Genomic DNA, 22,756 nt, shown 5'->3' on the forward strand with positions numbered 1-22,756 from the left:
GGGAGGGTCCACCTACCCTGGAGGGCCCTATGGGCTGAATATAGAGGGGAACCAGCCCCTAGGTGGGTTGGGCCCAACTTCCCCCTAGGGCCCATGCGCCTAGGGTTGGGGGAAACCCTAGAGGGGGCGCCCCACCTAGCTTGGGGGGCAAGCCACCCCCTTGGCCGCCGCCCCCCCTTGTAGATGGGATCCGGGGGTCCGCCCCCTCTCCCCTTCCCCTACAAATAGTGGGGGGGGGAGGGCTGTCATACCCTTCCCCTGGTGCAGCCCTCCCCCTCTCCAATACCTCCTCCTCCTCCGTCGCGCTTGGTGAAGCTCTGCTGGAGAACCACGGGCTCCATCACCACCACGCCATCATGCTGTCGGAGTTCTCCCTCAACTTCTCCTCTCCCCTTGCTGGATCAAGAAGGAGGAGACGTCCTCGGGCTGTACTATATTGAACACGGAGGCCCCGTTGTTCGACGCTTAGATCGGAATCGACCGCGATTTGAATCGCTGTGTGTACGACTCCACCAATCGCGTTCTTGTAACGCTTCCGCTTAGCGATCTTCAAGGGTATGAAGATGCACTCCCTCTCTCTCATTGCTAGTATCTCCTAGATTGATCTTGGTGACACGTAGGATTTTTTTGAATTATTGCTACGTTCCCCAACATTGAGCTACCTCAAGATTAATCTCACTAACTATAGCAGCATAACTACCTCTACTACCCCTGACAATCTTTGAAACCACTTGCTTCGGGTCACATGCAATAGCACAGTTCTGGATGTTTAGATCTTCAGCCAGTGCAAGTCCTTCTCTACATGCTATAGCTTCAAGGGCCGATGGATCCTCTAACCCATCAATGACAAGAGCCGAACTGCCCAGGTACTGTCCATTACTGTTCTGGCACACCGCTGCAGCCGACCCCCCCTCTTCCCTAGCGAACGCCTGCGTCTACGTGAATTTTTGCGAAACCCGCCGGTGGAGCCTTCGGTCATTGCTGCTGGATATTCGGTGCTGCTCTCTGTATGCCAGGTGAGGGTGTTACCTTAAGGACATCATGCTCCCCTATGAATCCCGTGATGAAGGATGTTGTCGCCTGGGAAGACTGAAACCCCCCCTCATGGATGGCCCTTCACCGAGCAGACCAAATTGCCCAAAGAGTTACTATAAGAAGTACAAATTTCTCACGCGATAATGATTCCAGCACAATAAAAAGCCACAATTTGGCACTTGGTTCAGCTGTAGAAACCAAGGCCTGAGCCATTTCCTCATCAACTATAGCCCAGATGCATCTCGTTGTTGTGCAATTGATCAAGAAGTGTCTCCAGGAGTCTAGTGAGCCACACAATCCACAAGAAGAAGAATCAGACATGTGCCTATGAGCTCTCACATCTTCTGTACGTAACGAATGTTTAGAGAGCCTCCATAAGAACATTCGTACTTATCTGATTTCACTAAGAAAACTCTATGCTTATCGAAGTGCCAGCTCCAGAAATCTTTGATTGGTCTCGTAAATAATGGTTCTGATAGCTATGCTTGGCAATCTCATGTGTGACTCAATTGGCCTCCCGAGGATAATTTTTGAATATGTTGCACATCACGCTTACTAGTTTTTTTAGACAACGTCACACTTACTAGTAATCTCTAAAAATTTCGATTTTTTTAATGCTCTGCTTTTCTTAGGGGTTTTTAATGATCAGCTTTTCTTTAAGAACATTTTAATGCTCTACTTTTTTTGAGGCAATTTTAATGCTCTGCTGGGAGGGAACCACCACCACCTCCCGCTTCTGGGCCGCGGCCCATGTAGGTCCGCGTGAGCGCTGCCCGGCCCAAGTAGGGGCGCACAGCCCGGCCCAATCCCTCCATAAGCGGGGGCCTCTCGTACGAGACAAGGCCCGCCGCAAGAAAAAGAAGGGGGAGACCGACGCGAGGAGGAAAAGAGAAGAAATCTCAATTGATCGCCTCCGCCGCCGCTACACATCCACGCTGTCGAGAACCACTTCGGCACCGCCGCGGTCGGCAGCGAAGACTTTCGGCGGCCTCTTCTCCGCCTACACCGACGACCAGCTCGCCCTCGAATTCCCAACCTCTCCGCCCTAAAGAACCACTTTGGCGCCGCCGCGGCCGGCAGCGACGACTTCGGCGGCCTCTTCTCCGCCGACCAGCTCGCCCTAGAGAACAACGTGCGTGAGCCTTCCCCTCCCTTAATCCCCTTTTCTCTCCGCCGGCCTCTGATCCGTTTGCGCCCCTTTTTCGTTTCCCGGTGGCAGTTCGATGGGTTCCAGAAGGCGACCAAGGAGATGGCGAACAACAAGAAGGGGACGACCACGCTCTCCTTCATCTCCGACAAGGCGTCATCGTCGCCGCCGACTCCCGGGCCAGCATGGGCGGGTACACATGTGAGTCCCCTGTCCCTTGGCCTCGCATTCCAGTGCTAGGGTTTGGTGCTGCGGGGATTCGATCTGCTGGCGTGGATGCGTGATTTAGGGTCGGGATGTTTATAGATCTCCTAGCGAAATCTGGTTCTTTTGTCCGTTGATTATCTCTGGGAGGACAATTTGGTGGTCAGGGGTGTGTTTCTTTACTCTTGCGTACCAGGGCATGTACATTTTCATATCTAGTAATTCAGGGCAGTGATTCATACTTCTATGAAATCTCAAACCAACTTGATTTGGGTGTGAAGAACTTGTGCTTAGGTTCTAGTGTACAACAGAGAAAACATATCACAACCTCACAATAGCTGAGCTACCAATTGCAGTGCCTCTCACACCAGTTGTGGCAACCGTGCTTGGATGTGGCGGTTCATTTGGATTACGTGGTGAATACAAAGATACTGATTGTGTTTGGATGCTAATTATCTGTAGGAACTGAGAAGGGAGGTAATCTGTAGTGGGATTGGTACTGATAGAGAGTTGTGAATTGATGTGATACTGATATCACACACACAAAAAAGATAGTTTTGCTAATACTTACTATTGAATTCAAGTCTGCTTATCTGAAGGTCCAACATTTATGCATACTGATTTGTGTCTGTGTGGTTCGGAGAATCCAATAGAAAGCTGCCGGTATTGTATAATGTCTATTTTTACACAAGTGCTGATCCTTCTGTAAAATTGCCCTTGCATGTTTGTTAGTCGTTGTAGAAGGCTCTTGCTTGATGCAAAGGATCATCACTTAAACATTCATCAGAATGTATTTCTGTCCTTACATGATTCTGTGTTTTCTGTTCTGCAGCTTTAATCCATGCGGAACCATGGCTTGTGGGGCTGCTGATTGCCAATTTTGGCATAGAAACTTGGGTTAAGGTAAAATATCACCTGCTTGTCTACTTGGCATCTCATATTTTGCATAGTACTAGTTGAGTGCCGTGTGTTGCAACGGGATATTGTATTTATCTTCTTCAGTGTCTACTATGTTATCCGCCTGTCTATTCACGTCCCATAGGAATACAAGCTTCATTCTTCCTCCTTTTTTTACTCTTGCATGTCCATGAATTTTATCACAGCTCCATCTTTTGTGTGTTTCCACTTTGCTCACCACTGTTCATGGGTGTTGTCACTTGATACGGAACAAGAAATTTATGTATGTAGAAAATAAGTTCTCAGGATTGTAACTATACAAAACACCATTTTCCTTCTCCATTATCTGCCTCTGCCATCACTCACTTTGTTGCACAATTTTAACTGTAACCATAAACTTCTTGTAGTGAAAGTTTATTGAATATCATAATTACCAAGTTGCAACTACCACAAAATGATTTTAACTACTAATATAAGACCTTTTGTCAATTATATTTCAACCTACACTATTTAAGTATTATTTCTCTGTGCTCTTACTAAGTCTACAAAAACAAAATACACAAATAGCATCTAAGTATGCTCTAGATATTCATCATGTGAGACAATAGGTGAAAAAGACCAGCAAAGTAAAGTATCATTCCGGAAAGAAAAGATATCAACATCGGATTTGAATCTTTCACATTTTATCACAAAGACAGCTAAAAACTCACTTCCAATCGATGTGGCACAAACAAAAGGGACCAAGCAGGACTGAGTGCAAGTCTTGTCTTCTTCAGATCTTTTTATTTTATAATTAGCGTGTGAATTTTCTTGGGGTGGGCAGTTAGTATAGGTATATATTCTGTAAGGATTGGGGTGCAAATAGTGCAAATTCACATGAAGTTCAATATAATGCAAGTAGAAGTTGTATAGACTCACAAAATAATGGAACTTTTTATTCTTCAGGCAAGCTGGAATGTTCTTGCATCAGCAGTGAATGTGCTGCTACCCATAATATTGATTTTAATTTTAAAAGAAATAATTAGACATCAAAATAAACTCATGAAATAATAGCACGGCCAATACCACAATTGATATGTACGCTAGATGGTCTCTCCTAAAATAATTTTGTGATATTAAGTGAGCTAAATCATGAGTTTCACATAATATAAAAGATCATTTTGCAAGGTGTTTTAGCTTGCAAAATGATCGTATATTATGGGACTGAGGGAATAATTTACAGGACATGATAAATCTAAAATAACATTTATCTTACAAATGTGAACATCTTTTATGTTGTAATAGTCAAACTTACATCTTTTTTACTGCATGGTTGGTAGTTGGACATCTGTTTACGGAAGGGAAGGTAGCATACTTGTGGCTGCACAAACAATTATATTGTTTACATCAAGCTAAAAGAATGACGGAATTTTTTTACTTGCTAGACTAAAAGATCGATGGAAAAAAATATTTCTCAAGTTGAACTCTTATGAGTCTTATCAATTTTACCTCGACAAAGAGGCAGATCATTAATTTTGCAACCAACATTTCATTTGCATGGTATTCGGCAATCTGCACCGATGTGAATCCTATATCCCATCAATTGAGTTTTCCACGACAATCTATCTGTGACTATAAGTCCCGCGTTGCTATCTGAACTGTGTGCTACCACAAGTGAAATCCACCTCGAATTACCTATTTTTGGATCGCATTGATGCGCAATGGTTGTAGACTCTAGTCTTCTACTGACGAAATATCGAAACAATGTTAGTAACTCTGTTAATGTTAAATACGCATAAGCAAAATATCTATCAAAGCTTCAATGACGACATGCCTGCAACATTAATTCTTGAATTTGCATTACTAAGTACTCCCTCCATCCCAAAATAATTGTCACTAACTTTGTACTAAATCAACGACACTTGCTTTGGGACGGAGGGAGTATATACAGAACTGAAGTTTAACCAAGAACATTACATCATTGCATTTCTTTACAGAATTAGCCCACCGCTGTGATTACAATGCTAATTGTAGTAAATTTTAGATTCAACTATGTTATACTTCCCCCGTCCCAAAAAGCTTGTCTTAGATTTGTCTAAATACAAATGTATCTAGACATGTTTTAGTGTTAGATTCATCTGTATCTACATAAATCTAAGACATACTTTTTGGGATGGACGTAATAGAACTGAAGGTGCCTACACCAAATTTCTCCAAGGTTTCTGAAGACAGCAAAAATAAAAAAATATTTGCCCTAAGATTTCTCCAAGAAATGCATACCAGGACCAAAATTAATATATTGATGTAGATGACTTTAATCTTCATGTAAGGTGGACCAACTGCCATACAGGAGGGTACAAGTACATGCTCATAAACTTGGTTGATGTTGCCGTGGCTCTAGCCTTATTTCTTGCCGCTGGTTTCTATGAACAAGAAACCAGCAAAACTAAAGCTTACTTTAATATAAAAAGTTTTAGCTGCAGCTAGAAAAGAGCCGCCAAGCTCTTGTACATTTAGTCGACGGACTTTAAAGAAAAATCATGGATAAATGAAGAAGTTAGATCTGGCCATATAGTGCAAGAAACAATTAGTGAGCGAGAGAAAAGCTTAGTGATGAGAAAGAATACGTTGGTATTGAAGACAAACACCATGGAAGCATTCACAAATCTACTCTTCCACCCTTTCGGCGGCCGCGCAAGCACAGACCATGAGAACTCCAAGAATCTTGACCCCATAGCTCATGTACAACTGGAGTAGCTGCTGCACTCGGAGTCTTTGCTGCGGTGCCACTGTTCGATGCGCTAGGAAGCAGGTATAAATGAAGGTCGTACATGACATAGAAGACGGCGAGCTACATCTTGCATGTACAAACGAGGGCGACCTAGGCTTGTGTTCGACAATGCAGTTCTTGGTTGGTGTGTCCGATAGCGACCAGGGCAGTGATGCGAGGCGGCGATGACTGAACGAGATAGTAACCCTAGCTGGTCGCGCTCGCTCTTCACGAGAGGAAGAATAAATCAGATTGGGTCGAGCGAGTCGATGAGGCTGGGAAAAGAGCGGGCGGGTCCACTTGTCGGCGAGAATTTGGTTGAGAGAGGAGGAAGCGACACACGAACATGCGAATAGACATACCATGACCTACCATCACAACCGTACTCCCCTTTGATAGTAAAAGATAGTAAGCATAACAGTAGTTTCTTCCTTGAGAGGTTCATGAGCTCCATGAGCTCGTGAACAAGCGAAGAATCTCTATTGCTGGTTCTTTGAAGACGTTGGCTAATATCCTTTATTTTCATATATGGCGGGATGGTACTTCCAATTGGTACAATGATTGTTGGATTTGATGGAACCGTGAGTGGCCCTTTGACATATATTAGTGTCGTTAAGATGTACTTAGGTCTATGCTTAACAATTCTGCCCTTTTTCTAGGGTCCGGACTTGATACTATGTTGATAAGCGAGGGTGCAAGGCTCAAGGGAAGCTGGTTCTCTAACTCTCTGTATGCTTATGGTATCTTGGATGAGGGGTATGTTCTTTTATACCTCTATACGTTGCTTTCTCACTGTTCATATTATCTTGAAGTTGCATCCCTTATGTTTGTGTTTTACATTTCAGTTACAAATTCAACGTGTTAGTTGAGGAAGCTACTGAGTTAGCATGGCGGGCTTTTATCACGCAACATTCCGTGATGGAGCCAGTGGTGGTTGTATTCATATTGGTATGCATTCTATTTCGCAGTATCTATCCTAATATTTGTTTTGTTCACTCGATAAGCATGATACAGCATGCATGCATATTTGTTAAACACCTTATCATTGTATCTTTTGAAATCTCAAACACAATTGTTTATTGAGTTACATTTACTTCCGTAAGTTTTTGACAAAGTTCAGAGATTATTGTATTTTCCATCATGTAATGCACAAATAGAGATTACCGTCTAGACGATGGTGATAAATTAAACCACTCCCTTCTGTTTACAAATGTACAGGGTTGTAGAGTATAGACATGGGTCTAGACATCTAGTGAGACCTACCTAGGATTTCTAAAACAATATAATATAATGGTTACATGTAAATTACATGCCTAGATTTATTCCTTTTTTATACGACTTACATGTTAGTAGATTCTAAAAATATGGTGTGATGTATAAAAAATTATGGTCAATGCTATGTCTAGTGTTTGGGTCAAATTATTATCTGAAAGTCGGGTTAAAGTTTATTGAGAAAAGAAGATTATCATTTGGGTTTGATAGAGTATATGACTATATCCCACTTGGTCGTGTTATGTCTAGTGTTTGGAGAAGAATACACCAACCATTTTGGTAGTGAGCCTAACTCATCTCAACATGGCCCACTTTGGAGAAGAATACACCAACTATTTTGGTTGCGAGCCTAACTCATCTCAACCATTTTGGCCTCATTCCCCTAATATGCTAGACTATTTCTCTTATTCACTTCACGATTCGAGAGAGGGAATGCCAGCGGCCATGGCACCATTGTCCCCCGGCCATTCATGCTACTTGAGAGGAGGAAGGCTCTTGCGATATTGTCCGAGAGGCATTAGCGCTAGCGAGTTTGCCACCATCTGAGCCGTGGCAGCAATGCCGTAGAGCATATAGTGGAGGGTAGAGCATATAGTGGAGGGTAGAGCTGGATGGTGGCGTGCCGACGTCGCAGGAGGAGGTGCACTCGTACGGGCACTACAGTCTGGTTCTTCTTCCAAGCAATCAGAGAACCACTAGAAATGCACAGTAAGCAGAAAGTGAACAACGATCCAAGGGATCACTAGCCCACATAGCATCTCAATATGCCTGGGAGCTGTAATGAACAGGAACGGGGAAAGACTATACAATGAGGGATCGTGCCATGAATAATCAAAAAACATGAAGAAGATAACTATAGTGAACCGAGGTGGGGGCAGAGACGAACTGACTCAAAATATGGACATGATAGGAGATATCCGGGCGAGTGATAGCTAGAAGACTCCCAACAAGATGACGCTAACGTGTTGGAGCTGACAAAGGGTCACCATCAATAGCACGGAGGTGAACGTTGAGCTACATGGGAGTCAACGGTGCGCTCATCAGTAAGAGCAACATGAGCAAGATCCTGGATTACTTCTCTTGACCAAGAAGAGACCTTACTCCTAAGAAAGTAGCAAAGTGGGCCAAGATCAGACATAAGAAAGTGCTCACTAAGACGTGCCTTCACAAAGGCAATATACTTTGCGTCTTCGCTAGTGGTGAACATGTCATCAACTTATAGAAGAAGAGTCCGGCCAAGAGCAGAAAGGTGGACAAACAACACATGATCATGAGCACTCACTGGTTGCAGTCGTCGTAGAGGCAAAACGCTCAAACCAGTCTCGTGGGCTTGCTTCAGGCCATGGAGAGCGACGAAGACGACAAAGCATGTCGTAAGGAACAAAATAGCGGTGGTGGCTGCATGTAAACCTCCCCGCATAGCTCACCATTAAGAAAGACATTCTTAACATCAAGTTGAGATACAGATAAGTGGCGAATGTGCGAACAGTGGTCATATGGTTCACATGTGCAAAAAGTCTTTTTGTAATCAATACCATGATCCTCCTGAAAGCCACGAGCGACAAGATGAGTTTTGTAACGCTCAACGGAACCATTGAGCCATGAAAGCGAGTCTTAACCTTGTAGACCCCTTACAAGTGACAGGACGAACACCAAGAGGAAGAGAAACAAGATCCCACGTGTCGCCGCGCTCAAGAGCAACAATCTCCTTTGCCATCGCAAATTGCCATTTTGGATAAGCAGCAACATCACGACAAGAAATCGGCGCAAGAACAACATTGTGAGCGCTTGAAAAATCAGGGCGGTCAATTGGCAGAAACGGATGAGAAGGCAAGCCGTAAGTAGGCTGAGACGGGGGAGATGGCACATCAGTTGACACATGCACAACACGCAGTCAACGAGTATAAAAGTGAGGAAAAGATGGATGACCATGAGGAGGAATCATCGGGGTAAACTCAGGTGATGGAGACGGTGATGGTGTAGAATCCTGTGATAAGCAAGGTCAGGAAATCATAGGAGATGATGGCGTTGGATCTGTTATAATCGGAGAAGCGAAACAATCAATAGGAATGATAGGAGGGTCGAGAAAATTGTAGAAAGAGATATCCTTCACTTAAAAGGTCGAGGAAGATGAATGCGTGTAGAAGGGACGAGACTAGTCGAAAGTCGTATACCGAGAAATAGGCATTTGTCGATCGGCGTGATCTCAACAACGATCTCCCTTATGCTCATTGCAATATCCTAAGAAGACCCTTAAAAAACCGAGCAGTTAGTTTGGTGCGTTCATGGGGGGAAAGAAGAACATAGCAAACACAACCAAACAATTGAAACGCTAAATAATTAGAAAACAATCAAAGTGACGCTCCAAAGGAGTGACACCCTGTAGGGAAATGGATTGTTGAAGGTTGATGACATAGATGGAAGTGGAGACAGACTTGACTGAGAAGCGCGGCGAAAGATAGAGCAGTGACCATCAACTAACAAGCCGTCTCAAGAAGGCGACGATGCTTGCGCTCAACCACGCCATTCTGCTCAACCACGCCATTCTAAGCATTAGCACCAGGATAAGAGAACTGAGCAAGAGTACCTTGCTTAGCCAGGACTCAAAGCAACAAGTTGGAGATGTATTCTCCACCAGAGTCATCACAGAATACGAGACTAGGCTTAGAGAACTTAGTGTGAACCATGGCATCAAAACACTTATATAGATAAGACATCACTATGAGAAGAAATAAAGTATATCCAGGTGTGTTGAGAGAAGTCATCTATAAAGATCGTATACTAGCGATGACCTCCTTTCAAGGCAAAGGGAGATGGACCCCAGACATAAAAGAGAACAATGTCGAAAGGATGCTGAGACACTGTCTCGCTATGAGCATAAGGTAACTGGACCTCTTTACCAAGCTGACAACCCTAGTGGTTTTGAGACACCGTTGGAGACAGATCGAAGAAGACCACGTCAAACTAAGGATGAGAGATGAGAGCCACACAAGTGACTACTTGCGATGATGCCACCGCTGAAAACAGATGGTAGACAAGGCAACAGAGGTGGAGAGACTGGCGGCAGTGGCAGCAGAGTTACTTGGTGCAGCATCCCACGTGCCTGTGCACTCTCCGTTACCTGCCGATCTGGCTTGGTGTGCTTCTCCTGTTTGCGGGTTGTGTGGCACGCACTTGATTAAGCACCCCACGTTCTCCTACTGTGCGCCCTTGGCCCTGGCTTTAGGTAGCGCCTGTTCTCGGCCTGCCGTGCATAATCCAGGTACGCGTCGACTGTCCAAGCTCTTGCTCACCATTGGTGTTGCTCGAGCCTGCGGTTATGGTGTCGCCCAGCAAGGGAGCACGGGATGTGGGATTGAGACAGTTCACATAGCAACCCGCAAGAAGGCAAAGGATGCCCATCCGGACTGGCAGGGAGCGAAGGTGGACATAAAGGTGGACGTTGAGTCTCAACAGTGCGCTCGTCAGTAAGAGCAGCACGAGCAAGAAGATCCTGGATATACCTCTCTTAGAAAACAAAGAAGCCATCAGAGGTAGAAGAAACCTCATTCTCAAGGAAGTAGCGAAGAGGACCAAGATCATACATGAGAAATTCACTATAATGAGCCTTCACGAAGGCAATGTAAGTGTTGTCCCTAGTGATGATCGACATATGGAGCAAGTGTCAGACACAAGTTGGTTGGGACAGAATGTGCAGGATCATGAGCACTGACTAAAAACCAGCTGCATTCATTGCTGAGATGAAGCGCTCAAACCAGGCACGCAAGGGGTTTGCTTAAGACCATGTAGGGAGCGACGAAGACGAGATACCATGCCATCCGGAAGAGAATACCTAGGTGGTGGCTACATGTAGGCATTGTTGACATCAAGTTGAGAGATAGGCTAGTGGCGAACGAAAGCCACAACGGAAAGTGTGCGAAGAGTGGTCATCTGGGCCATACAGGAGCAAGTTTCTAATTGTAGTCATGACTTTGTTCTTACCACTAGAAGAGCTTCGTAAAGCTCAAGAGAAAATCAGTCTCACCCTTGGCCCACCTACAAGTGATGTGACGAGCAAGAGGAAGGGAAATGAGATTTCACTAGCCGACGTTGGGAAGAGCATTCAATGCCATTATATGCTGCCATTCTGGATGAACAAAAATGTCACGATAAGAAATCTTCTTGGGAAGAGTAGCGCAATAACCATAGCAGTTAATCGGCAGGAGTTAGCGAGCTCAGAAGCCATTAGTAGGCTGTAGGCTGATCTGGAGGCGATGTTTGCCAACAGAAGAAGACATACTAGTCGAGGAAGATGACTCATTAGAAGAATCCACAACAGCGGACAATTATTGTAGTGAAGTCAAGGAAGATGAGCAAAAGAAGGAAGATGAAAAGACGAAGTGCCAAGAGTGACTTGACTATCAACTGGTATGATGTTCCATTTGACAGTAAAACCATGAATAGGGAAATCTAGATGTGGAATACCCAAGTGGTAGCTGCACGTAAACCTCCTCACACAGCTCACCATTAAGAAAGACATTCCTAACATCAAGCCGAGACGCAGACCCGTGACGAATAGAGGCCACAACAAGAAGTGCGCGAACAGTGGTCATATGGCCCGCAGGAGCAAAAAGTCTCATTGTAATCAAGGCCATGCTACCGTTGAAAGCCACGAGTCACAAGATGAGCTTTGTAATGCTCAAGAGAACCATTAGAGCGAGTCTTAACCTTGTAGACTCACCAAGTAATGGGAAGAACACGAGGAAGAGAAACAATATCCCACGTGTCGATGCGCTCAACAATAGCAATATCATCTATCTATCATGGCAAGGTGCCATTTGGTATGAACAACATCAAGATAAAAAGTTTGCTCAAGAACAACAACGCCAGTGTTTGAAAGACTAAGGCGATCAGCAGGCAAAAGAGGACGAGGACACAGGCCATAAGTTGGCTGAGACAAGGAAGATAGCGCATCAGTAGACGCATCCACAACACACGAACGATGTGTATAAAAGTGAGGCAAGAGGCAAATATGAAAGAATACTATGAAGAATCATCAAGATAAACTTAGGTGATGAAGACAAGGAAGCCACCGGTGATAAATGGGTCGAATCCTGTGATAAGCAGGTGAGGAAATCATAGGATAATCGGTGATAAATGTGTTGAATCTTGAATAATCGGAGAAGCAAGAGCAGTACGAGGAATGGATTAGGGCTCAACAAGAGTGATAGGAGTGTCGGGAAAAGTGTGGAAACAGATGTCCTCCACTGAAAAGGTCGGGGAAGATGGATGTGGGTAGAAGGGTCGAGACTCATCAAAAAGTGATATCTCGAGAAATAGTCATCCTACGACCAACATGATCCTAGCAATGATATCCCTTATGCTCATTGTTGTATCCTAATAAGACACACTCAATGGACCGAGCAATAAGTTTGGTGCGTTCATGAGGGGCAAGAAGGACACAACAAACACAATCAAACAATTGAAGCGCCGAACAATCAGGAAATGATCAAATAGATGTTCGGAAGGAGACCACCCTACAGAGCAGTGGATTGGATTGCCGAAGGTTGATGAGTTAGATGGAAGTGGAGATAGACTCGGCCCAAAAGTGTGGCAGAAGAGAGGTAGTGTCCATCAATAGACGAGCCTTAAGAAAGTGATGATGCTTGCGCTCAGCCACGCCATTCTGAGTATGAGCACCAGGATAAGAGAACTGAGTAAGAGCACCCTGTTTAGCAAGGACTCCATGCAACAGCTTGGAGATATACACTCCATCAGAGTCATCACAGAACACAAGAATTGGCGTAGAGAACTGAGTGGAACCAAGGCGGCAAAACACTTATATAGATAAGACCTCACTATCACTACTATAAGAAATAAAAGATATCCAGCTATCTAGAGAAGTCATCTATAAAGATAGTATACTAGCAATGACCTTCTTTTGAGGCAAAGGCAGATGGACCCTAGACATCAAAGAGAACAAGGTCGAAATGACCTCCTTTTGAGGCAAAGGTAGATGGACCCCATACATCAATGAGAACAAGGTCTAAATGACGCTGAGACACTGTCTTGCTATGAGTATGAGGTAACTCTACCTGCTTATCGACAACCCTCATGGTTTAGAGACATCGTCGGAGATGGACTCAAGAAGACCACGTTGAACTAATGATGAGAGATGAGACCCACACAAGTGTCCTAAGGCAATGATGTCACTGCTGAAAATAACTGGTAGACAAGGCAACAGAGGTGAAGAGATTGGCAGCGCAGAGGGACTTGATAGCATCCCATCTGCCTGTGCACTCTCCATTCCCGTCGATCTAGCATGGTGTGCTTCTCCTGTTTGCAGGTTGTGTGGCACACACTTGATTAGGCACCCCACGTTTTCGTAATGTGCGCCCTTGGCCCCGGCTTTAGGTAGCGTCGTGTCCTCGGCTTACCGTGCATAATCCAGGTATGCACCGACTGTCCATGCTCGTGCTCGCCATTGGTGTTGCTCGAGTGTCCGGTCTTGGTGTTGCCCAAGAAGGGAACACGAGATGTGGGATTGAGACAGTTCACATAGCAACTAACAGCAAGGCGAAGGATGCCCATGTAGACTGGTAGGGAGCGAAGGTGGACACAAAGGTGGATGTTGACACCATAGGAGTCTCGGCAGTGCGCTCGTCAATAAGAGCAGCACGCGCAAGAAGATCCTGGATATACTTCTCTTAGGAAATAAAGAAGCCAATAGAGGTAGACGAAACCTCAGTCTCAAGGAAGTAGCGACGAGGAGCAGGATCAGACATAAGAAGCTCACTATGACGAGCCTTTACAAAGGCAATGTATAGTTGTTGCCATTGATGATCAACATATCGAACAAATGTTCGACCATGAGTTGAATGGTGGACAAAATGTGAAAGATCATGAGCATCCAAAAAACCAGCCATAGTCACCACCGAGACGAAGCGCTCTGCTTAAGACCATATAGAGAGCGACGAAGACGATAGACCATGCCATCAAAAAAAACCCCTAGGCGGTGGCTACATGTGGGCATTCTTGACATCAAGGTGAGAGACTAGTGGCAAACAGAAGCCACATCGAAAAGTGTGTGAAGAGTGGTCATCTAGGCCGTATAGGAGCAAATGTCTTGACCATGTTCTCACAACTAGACGAGCTTTGTAATGCTCAAGAGAACCATCAGTCTTACCCTTGTAGACCCACTTACAAGTGATGAGACGAGCACGATGGGGAAGGGAAATGAGATTCCACGTGCTGATGCGGGCAAGAGCATCATTCCTCGATGCCATCACATATTGCCATATGGGATAAGTTGTCTCGGAAAGAGCGGTGCAATAACCATAGCGGTCAATAGGTAGAAGCGGGCGAGCTCAGAGGCTGAGCTAGAGGTGGTGCGTTGCCAACAGAAGAAGACGTAGTAGTCATGGGAGATGGCCCATGAGAAGAATGACAACATTTTTGAAATTTGTGAACATTGTTCTAGAATCCACGAACATATTTTGAATTCGACGCGAACATTTTATGAGTTCATGTATTCTTGTATATGTGAATGGTTTTTTTGTATTCATGTGCATTTTTTGAATTCACGAACTTGTTTTGAATACGTGAAATTTTTGAATATGTGATCATCTTTTGAATACGTGAACAATTTTGGAATTCACAAGTTTTTTGGAATTCGTGAATATTTTTGAATTAGTGAACATTTTTTGAATCCACAATCTTTTTTGGGATTGGTGAACATTTTACGTATTCGCAAACATATATTTTGAATTTGTGAACATTTATTTAATTTTTAACTCTTTTGTCAAATTCGCCTTATATGTTATTAGATTGTAAGTGTTGAAGTGTATATGTGGATTGCCTAGCCCTTTTCATTAGTTCGGACTTTTGGTTGCGTGAATTGTCTAACCTTTTCCATTATTTTGGACTTTTGGTTTGCATTGGCTGGTTCATGAAGCTTAACACTAAGGATATGGTGTTATGTATAAAGAATTATGGTCAATGATATATTTAATGTTTGGGTCAAATTATTTTTGAAAGCAAGGGTTAAAGTTTGCCAAATAAAAGAAGATTATCATTCAGACTGGATAGAGTTATGACTAAATCCCACGTGATCCTGTTTGCATCAAAAGTCTAGCCTACTTTGGAGAAGAAATGCATCAATCATTTTGGTAGCTATGACTCATCTCAACAATTATGTTTAGGCCTCATTCCCTTAATACGCTAGCCACTATCTCATTTCCCATATTTCTCTTAGTCTCACTCCAAAACACTTCACGATCACCATGTGCCACATGTGGTAAGCAATTCAAAAATAAAAAAAATAACTTCACAATCCGAGAGAGGGAACGCCAGCAGCCATGGCGGCATTATCCCCTCCGTCCGTTCATGGCACTTGAGAGGATGAAGGCTCTTGCGACATCGTGCGAGAGGCATCGCCGCTAGCAAGTTTGCCACCATCCTGGACACGACGGCAATGCCGCAGAGCATATAAGCCGCAGAGCATATAGTAGAGGGTGTAGGATGCTGGAGCAACGACGCTTCGGGAGGAGTTGCACTCGAACAAGGGCAATGAAGTCTATTTCTTCTCGGCGAGTGGCAGCCAGATTGACAAGACTCCCAACAAGATGACAATAAAGTGTTAGATCCGACAAAGAGTCATCCTCAGTAGCACAGAGGCGAACATTGAGCTCCATGGGAGTCTCAACAGTGTGCTCATTAGAAGAGCGGCACAACCAAGAAGATCGTGGATTACATTTCTTGAAAGAGGGCAAAGACTAGACATAAGAAACTGCTTAGTAAGACGTGCCTTCACTATGGCAATATACTCGGGGTCTTTGCCAGTGATGATCATGTCATCGACATAGCAGCAGCCACCACAGAGGCAGAACACTCAAATCGGGCATGAGGGGCTTGCTTAAAGCCATAGAGAGAGCGATGAAGACTACAAAGCAAGTCACCAGGAGCAGAATAACCAGGTCGTGGGTGAATGTAAACCTCCTCACACAGCTCACCATTAAGGAAGGCATTCATAACATCAATTCGGGACGCAAACTAGTGGCGAACAGAGATCATATGGTTTGCAGGAGCAAAAAGTCTCATCGTAATCAGCACCATGCTTCTGCTGAAAGCCACGAGCCACATTACGAACTTTGTAACCCTCAAGAGAACCATCATAGCGAGTCTTAATCTTGTAGACCCACCAGGTGATGAGACGAACACGAGGAGGAACATAAATAATATCCAACGTGCCAATGCGCTCAAGAGCAGCAATCTCCTCTACCATCGCAAGGTTCCATTTGGTATGAGCAACATCACAATGAGAAGCCGACTCAAGAAAAGCAGCGCCAACGACCAAGGCAGTCAACATGCGGAAGCAGAGGAGGATGCAAGCCATAAGTAGGCCGAGAAGGGGAAGATGGCACAACTCATAGATGGCGTGTATCAAAGTGAGAAAAAGATGGAAGAATACGAGTAGGAATCATTGGAATAAACTCAGGTGATGGAACTAGGAAGTCACCAGCGATGAATGTGTAGAATCCTATGATAAACGAGGTGAGGAAATCATCGGGGATGATGCCGTCGGATCTGCAATAATCGGAGAAGCGGGAGCAGTACGACGGGTGGATAAGGGCTCAACCGGAGTGATAGGAGTGTTGGGAAAATTGTGGAAAGATATATCCTCCACTAAAAAAAGGTCGAAGTGGACGCGGCTAGGGACGAGACTCATCAAAAGCCATATCCTGACAAATAGGCATGTGACGACCAACATGATCCCAACAATGATATCCCTTATGATTATCGTTGTATCTTGAGAAGACACGCTTAAGGGACCTAGCAGTCAGTTTGGTGTGTTCACGAGGGGCAAGAAGGACATAGTAACACAATCAAACAATTGAAGCGTTGAATAATCAGGAAACGATCAAAGAGACGCTCGAAAGCAGCGCCACCTGACAAAGTAGTGGATGGAGGTTGATGAGATAGATGGAAGTGGAGACAGACTCGACCCAAAAGTGCGGTGGATGAGCGGTAGTGACCATCAAAGCACGAGCCGTCTTCAAGAAGCTTATGATGCTTGCACTTAGCCACGCCATCTGAGCATGAGCACCAGGACAAGATAACTGAGCATGAGTACCTCTCAACAAGGACTCCATGCAAAACGCACATAGAGAAGTGAGTGTGAACTATGGCAGATATACTCTCGATTAGAGTCGTCATAGACACAAATAGGCGTAGAGAAGTGAGTGTGAACTATGGCAGCAAAACGCACATATATAGATAAGACCTCACTAAATAAAGTATATCCAGGTGTGTCGAGAGAAGTCATCTATAAAGATAATATTCAGGCAAAGGGAGGTGGACCCCACGCATCAGAGTGAACAAGGTCAAAAGGACATTAAGACACCGTCTCAATATGAGTATAAGGAAACTAGATCTGTTTATCAAGGCGACAACTCGATGGTTTAAATACGTTGTTGGAGACGTATCCAAATCTGTTTATTAAGGCGACAACTCGATGATTTAAATACGTTGTTAGAGACGTATCAAAGAAGACCAGTCGAACTAATGATGAGAGATGAGAGCCACACAAGTGACCGAAGGTGATGATGTCACTACTGTAAATAACTCGTAGATAATACAACAAAGGCGGAGAGACTGGTGGCGGTGGCAGAGGAACTTGATCCAGTATCCCATGTGCCTGTGCACTCTTTGTTCACCGTTGATCCGCCTTGGTGTTCTTCTCTTGTTTGCGAGTTTTGTGCCACACACTTAATTAAGCACCCCACATCTACTACTATGCGCCCTTGGCCCTGACTTTAGGTTGCGTTGTGTCCTCTGCTCCGACTGTCCGAGCTCCTTCTCGCCATTGGTGCTGCTCCACAACAAAGCAAAGGATGCCCATCCAGATTGACAGGGAGCGGATGTGGACACAATGGTGGACGTTGACTCCATTGGAGTCTCAACAGCGCGCCATCAGTAAGAGCAGCACAAGCAAGATCCTGGATATACTTCTCTTATAGGAAATAAAGAAGCCATTAGAGGTAGAAGAAACCTCAACCTTAAGTAGCGAAGAGGACTAAGATCGTACATAAGAAACTCACTATGATGAGCCTTCACATAGGCAATGTACTTAGTCGTCACCAGTGATGATCGACATAAGTTTTTGGCAATGAGTTGAATGGTGGATAGAATGTGCAGGATCATGAGCTCTCATCGAAAAACTAGCCACATTCACCACTAAGGCGAAGCGCTCAAATTAGGCACGAGGGGTTTGCTTAGGGCCATATATATATAGAGAGAGACGAAGATGACAAAACAATGCCCTCAGGAAGAGACCCAGGTGGTGGCTACATGTAGCCATTCTTGACATCAAGCTAAGAGACAGACCAGGAGGAAGAGAAACAATATCCCACGTGCCGATGCGCTCAATAGTAGCAATATCCTCTACCATGATAAGGTGCCATTTGGTATGAACAACATCAAGATAAGAAGTCGGCCCAAGAACAACAACGCCAACGCTTGAAAGACTAAGGCGGTCAACATGCAAAAGCGGACGAGGACGCATGCCATAAGTAGGATGAGACGGGGAAGATGGCAATCAGTAGATGCATCCACAACACGCGAATGACGTTTATAAAAGCGAGGCAAATATGGAAGAACACGAGCAAGAATCATCGAGATAAACTCTACTGATGAAGACAAGCAAGCCACCGGTGATGAAGGTGTAGAATCCTATGACAAGCGATGTGAGGAAATCATAGCTGATGATGGTGCTGAATCTGGAATAATTATAGAAGCAGGAGTAGTATGAGGAATGGATTAGGGCTCAACAAGAGTGATAGGAGTGTCGGGAAAAGTGAGGAAACGGACACTGTCCACTGAAAAGGCCGGGGAAGATGGACGCGGTAGAAGGGACGAGACTCATCAAAAGCCATATCTTGAGAAATAGTCATCCGACGACCAACATGATCCTAACAACGATATCCCTTATGCTCATTGTTGTAAGTTTGGTGCGTTCACGAGGGGCAAGGACACAACAAACACAACCAAACAATTGAAGCGTCGAACAATCAGGAAACGATCAAATAGACGCTCAAAAGGAGACCCCCACTCTACAGAGCAGTGGAATGGATTGCCGAAGGTCGATGAGATAGATGAAGTGGAGACAGACTCGGCCCAAAAGTGTGGCGGAAGAGAGGCAGTGACCATCAACAGATGAGCCTTCTCAAGAAGGTGACGATGCTTGCGCTCAACCACGCCATTCTGAGCATGAGCACCAGGATAAGAGAACTGAGCAGGAGTACCCTACTCAGCAAGGATTCCACGCAACAGCTTGGAGATATATTCTCCACCAGAATCATCACAGAATACAAGACTAGGCGTAGAGAACTTAGTGTGAACCATGGCATCAAAACACTTATATGGATAAGACATCACTACGAGAAGAAATAAAGTATATCCAGTTGTGTTGAGAGAAGTCGTCTATGAAGATAGTATAGTAGCGATGACCTCCTTTCGATGCAAAGGGTGATGGTCCCCAAACTTTAAGAGAACAATGTCTCCAAGAGAACCATAGGAGTCTCAGTAGTGCGCTCATTAGTAAGAGCAACACGAGCAAGAAGATCCTAGATATACTTCTCTTAGGAAATAAAGAAGCCGTTAGAGGTAGAAGAAATCTCAGTCTCAAGGAAGTAGCGAAGAAGACCAATATCAGACATAAGGAACTCACTATGATGAGCCTTCACAAATACAGTGTAGTTAGAGTTGTCGCCAATGATGATTGGCATATAGAACAAGTGTTCGACCACGAGTTGAATGGTGGACAGAACTTGAAGGATCATGAGCGCTGGCCGAAAAACCAGGCATAGTCACTATTGAGACAAAGCGCTCAAACCAGGCACGAGGGGTTTGCTTAAGTCCATATACAACGACGAAGACGACAGACCATGCCATTACGAAGAGAATACCCGGGTGGTGGCTACATGTAGGCATTCTTGACATGAAGTTGAGAGAGAGAAAGGGAGGGAGGGAGCAAGAGAGAGACTAGTGGTGAAAAGAAGCCACATCAAAAAGTGTGCGAAGAGTGACCATGTTCTCACCACTAGACGAGCTTTGTAATGCTCAAGAGAACCATAAGAGGCTTAACCTTGTAGACCCACTTATAAGTGATGAGATGAGCACGAGGGCGAAGGGAAATGAGATCCCTCGTGCCAATGCGCGCAGGAGCATCAATCTCCGCTGTCGTCGCATGCTGCCATTCGGCACGAACAACGCCGTCAAGATAAGAAGTCATCTCAAGAAGTGCGACCCCAGCCTAACCGTAAGCGTCAATAAGAGGAAGTGGGCGAGCTCGGAAGCCATAAGTAGGCTGAGCTAGAGGCGGTGCGTTGCCAACAGAAGAAGATAGTAGTCGAGGGAGATGGCTCATCAGAAGAACCCAAAACACGCGGACGACCAATTGAAGTAAAGAAGATGAGGGGGAATCAATAGGGAGGCCTTAGGGGATGAGCTAGGGGAGGTAGCCTTAGGTAATGAAGGGGTTGGGGAAGCCGCAGGTGACGATGGTGTGGGGTCTACAACAGTACTACGGGAAGACACGGTGGGGTTGGTGGACGAGGGAAAATACTTTAGTGGTAGGTGTATTGGAAAAAGTGAGGAAACAAATATCCTCAATAGGGGAGGCCAAAGGAGAGGATGGACGAGCGAACGCAGTTCCTTAAGGTTTTGAGGACGAGGCATTTCGAGTATGGCCTTGATTTTATTCGGGTCGATTTCTATTACCCGATGTCGAATGACAAACCCTAGGAATGCCTTACGAGACCATGAAGGCACACTTCAATAGGTTTAACATGTTGCCTTAGGCGGTTGACTACGATTTCGAGATGTTGAAGATTTTCTTCATAGGATACCACCTTTGCAATGAGATCATCTACATAACACTCGACAAGACTCCCATCAAGATGATGATAACGTGTCAGATCAGACACGGTCACCATCAGTAGCACAAAGGTGAACATTGCGCTCCATGGGAGTCCCAATAGTGCACCCATCAGTAAGAGTAGCACGAGCAAGAATATTCTGGATATATTTGTCTTGGGAAATACTCCCTGAAATTTCTCCAACAAGTATTTCCGGACGGAGGGAGTAAAGCCATTAGCGGTAGAACAGACCTCTATCACAAGAAAGTATGGAAGATGGCCAAGATCAGACATACGAAAAAGAAATTGCTCACTAAGAAGTGCCTTTTCAAAGGCAATATACTCAGGGTCGTCCCAATTGATGATAGGCCCAGACTAGAGCTTGACCATGATTAGAAAAATATATCCAAAAGAAGAGGCTGACAACGATAGACCTGGCCATGGGCAGCCCGGCCCGGTCGGCCCGACCTGACCCGGCCGGAAAAAGCCCGACTTGGCCCGACCTTGTCCACGGGCGGGCTCGGGCCTAGATTTCAAGCCCAACGGCCAGGCCTGGGCCCGTCATATTTGCGCCTTAACAAAGAGGCCTGGCCCAAGGCCCGACGGGCTTTTAGCGTCATGGGCCGGGCTCGGGCCCGATTTTTAGGCCCGACGGCCGGGCCAGGCCTAGGTTTTTTGCATCGGGCTTTGGTAGGCCCGGCCCGACAGATAGCCAGGTATAGACAACGACGAGAAAAATATATCCACCAGAAGTTGAAGAGACCTTTATCTGAAGAAAGTAGCGAAGGGGGCCAAGATTAGACATAAGAAACTGCTCACTGAGACGTGCCTTCACAAAGGCAATATACTTAGGGTCGTCGCCATTCATGATCATGTCATCAACATTCTCACCTATAATGAGGCTGGCCAACTCAGCCTCCCAGGGCTCCCCCAGATTGAAGCTTCGTTGGCCGTTCGATTGAGTTGCTTTTGGCCAACTGGTTCGTCTCGGAGATTTGTTATGCTAGTTTTCACCACGCGGTTAATTTTCAATATCCCTGACCGGTGGGTTCGTTCTTCCTCCCTAATGGCCGGGTGAGCCCTTCGTGGGTGGGAGCGACCCTATCCTCACACGCCGCATGTTGTGCCGCCCGTATTTGGCGTCTCCGCTGTTGTGTGCAACCCCATATGAACCCTACCAATCACGTATATGTCCCTCCTCCATCCCTCGTGTGCCGACGTCCATCTCCATCTTCAATCCGGCCTCCTCTTGTACCTCCCAATTTCCTCATCCTTGCCTCCCCATTGCTTGCCCTTTGCCCGGATCCGGCGCAGGTTGTCGTCGTGGAAGACCAGGGCGACAGGGTCTTCACTGTGGGGGTGGAGGAGCAGGAGTGGTCATTAAGCTAGCGGCGGGGGATGAAGCAGCGAGGCCCGAGCTCTAGGCGTTGCACACATCGCGGGGTGGAGGAGAGGCCGGCGTTGGGCGCAAGGAGCAGCAGGTGGGGAATGGTAGGGCTATATCTCCCATTGTCCAGCACGGGCCACTGAAGAAGATGAAGGGAAGCCAGGGCTCCT

At 45.4% G+C, this 22,756-nt stretch overlaps 1 pseudogene; it reads left to right on the plus strand.

The window, feature by feature from the left end:
• The first annotated feature begins 1,942 nt into the window (after window positions 1-1,942).
• The window catches only part of LOC123063221 (proteasome subunit beta type-5-A-like), a 21,589-nt pseudogene continuing 775 nt past the window's right edge, over window positions 1,943-22,756 (plus strand).

The sequence above is a fragment of the Triticum aestivum genome, chromosome 3A, assembly GCF_018294505.1.
Source record: "Triticum aestivum cultivar Chinese Spring chromosome 3A, IWGSC CS RefSeq v2.1, whole genome shotgun sequence".
Classification (NCBI taxonomy): Eukaryota; Viridiplantae; Streptophyta; class Magnoliopsida; order Poales; family Poaceae; genus Triticum; species Triticum aestivum.